Raw genomic sequence first — 2,892 nt, forward strand, 5'->3', positions numbered from 1 at the left:
CCATGTTCTTCATTGGCAGTTTGTGTTGCTTCAAGTACCTGGCACCTAGGCCTGGACGGGGCCTTTCTCATCTACCCCCTCCACAAATTCCTTGTTGCAGTCAGTTGGTCCCTGATGGAGTATCTCTAATAGCAGGAGGAGGTCACTATTTCTAAAGGTAGTTCACTGAGTTCTCGCTCATGTGGAAATAAATCCTGCCTTCCAGCCGTTCCTATCCAAGATAATATTGGTAATTTTTGATTGACACTGAAGCCATCTGTGGTCACTTACTAATATTTAGAGATTTCAGGGACCCTCCCTCATCTCTCCTGTTTCTGCAGTTGTTCTTTGTCAGGGAGAAGGGGACAGTGATGATAGCCTGTGGGAGGCAGCCTAGCAGAGGGCACAGCCAGGCCTGGTGGACAGGAGCCCAAACCATGAGGAGACCGCCTGCCCAAGAAGCCAGGCTGCATACGGGTGGGGTGGATGAGCATTGAGAGGCCCAAGGTTGAGTTCCCATGTCCTGCTCTGATGCCTTCCATGGCTTCCCATTGCTTATAGAATGCAGTTCCAAGTCAGCAGGCTTTAAGCCCTTGCTTGCTTCCTGACCACCTTCCAAATCTTTTCCTTCCTCTTCATGTGGCCATCCCTGCCCAGCTATCACCTGGACACCCACAGCCCCTCCCATGCCTCAGATCCCACAGTTCCTCAGTCAGTTGTGAACCTGCAAGACTGATCTAAGAGTGCCACAACCTCCAGGAGAGCTTCCCTGGCCAACGCCTCGTCTCCTAGGCCCACTCTTACAGCTCCCGTGACTTGGAAAACATTCAGCAGTTCACACATGCAGGGCCTGCTTGTGGAAGTACCAGCAGACAGGGACTCTGCTGCCACACTGTACGCCCAGCACTGAATCCTCCCACCTGGCAGGAACTTGAGGACGTGCAAATGGACCAGAGCTGTGCCCAGATATCCATCCTCGTGACCTCAGGGCCTGGCACAGCGTGAGGCGGCTAGCCCTCCTGGCAGAGTATGTAGGCAGCCCCATTCTTGACCCACACACATCATACACAGGCTGTCATTTTCTCTATGTGCCAATGGGAAGCATGTTCTAGGTAACGGCCCTCCTCCTCTCCAGCATGTTACCCAAAGACCTATGCCCTCAGTTGCTCTTCAAAGTATCAGGCTCCCTAGCTTCTGCCCTCTGAGGTCTGCAGAGCAGCCTGGGAGCTAACATTCTAGTCTGACAGGACCTGGAGGTAGCTGCCCAGAGACCGCCTGCTGCACATTCTCAGCTGGAGCCCCAGCGAGGCTCTTCTCTCCTTTCCTTTCAGACCCATATCCTGTTTCCAGGCCCTGGAACACATCCGTCTGCTGCCATGTCAAGTCTCTTACTAGGAAGTCTCAGATATTTAGTTTATGTCATCTCTACTCTTGCAGAAAAAAAGGTTATGGAATCAGAGAATTTGATTTTCTACTCATGATAGTTTATAGGGAGAAGTGAAAGGAGTAAACAGCAGCCAGAAATGGATGTTGTCACACTGTAGCTCTTAGCATATCAATTTATGGATTCTCATATGACCCCAGAGTCCCACCCCACCCCACCCACACATACAAACGCAGGTAGGTGCCTTTCCAGAAACTGTTTTGGGACCCACAGGAGAGGGAGGCCCTATCTTCACAAGTTAAGAATCTTCAGAAGGCAAATTCACACATTTGAAGGGAGACTCCAAGACACACTCTGAAACACGAGTTACAGTAACCAGGTCAAATAAATACGAACAAAGATTAAAAATCTGAAAATAATCTCAGTATTGGTTCAAAAGAACAAAGAGGAATATGATACGGAACGTCTGTGAAAGGTTCATGCTGTAGTTCAAGGAAGTCCGGCAGTGAGGCTATTTTGTTAGCTGGGTGTAATTTCACTGCAGAGCATGGGAAGGCTGATTTTAGCATCACTGGCATACGTAAAAGTCACCAGAAGCTGCAAACACGCCAAGCCCCACGTTCCCCATCTCCCTCACATGCCTCACTGCACATGTCACCTTCTAACACACTGTGGTTTACTTCCCGTGCTCCTGGTTTATGAGGCATTCATCCCCATCAGAACGGAAGTCCTGCCTCCTCAGGCCACAGAGCAGGGCCTGGCACGTGGCAAGCCCTCCGCACTTGTTGAAAGAAGGAATAAATGCCGTTTCCCTCTCTTTGCTCATTCCTCTGCCGGTAAGACACTGACCAACCCCCTCTTCTCTAATGCCAAGTGATCACTGTACAGCTAATGGGATTCAACCCCAGGGGCAGGGAGGAGATAAGGGGAGAGAGCCGGAAGGAAGGGACATTTGGGGTCATTAGGGTTGGCTTTGCAGGCCAGAAGAAGGCAGGCTGAAAGGAAGGGCCCATACAGCTAGCATTCACCCCTCTGCAATGGGCAATGATGAGAAGCTTCTGAGCCCACTGCCCCTTCTGGACCAGCCAACCTGAGGCTGCTGCTACTGCTGCTAAGTCGCTTCAGTCGTGTCCGACTCTGTGCGACCCCATAGACAGCAGCCCATCAGGCTCCGCCGTCCCTGGGATTCTCCAGGCAAGAACACTGGAGTGGGTCGGCATTTCCTTCTCCAATGTGTGAAAGTGAAAAGGGAAAGTGAAGTCGCTCAGTCGTGTCCGACTCTTAGCGACCCCATGGACTGCAGCCCACCAGGCTCCCCTGTCCATGGGATTTTCCAGGCAAGAGTACCGGAGTGGGGTGCCATTGCCTTCTCCAACCTGAGGCAGAGGCTGCCTATATTTGCTCTTTGTATCCCTCCAACGGGCTTGACCCCAGGCCTAGCCCCAAAATGTCTGGTGTCCTGGGATCCCCAGAGACCAGCAGTCCTGCCCCACCTCACCCAAATGCACCTGATGGTACCAGCAAGGCAA

The sequence above is a fragment of the Ovis aries genome, chromosome 2 (assembly GCF_016772045.2).
Source record: "Ovis aries strain OAR_USU_Benz2616 breed Rambouillet chromosome 2, ARS-UI_Ramb_v3.0, whole genome shotgun sequence".
Lineage (NCBI taxonomy): Eukaryota > Metazoa > Chordata > Mammalia > Artiodactyla > Bovidae > Ovis > Ovis aries.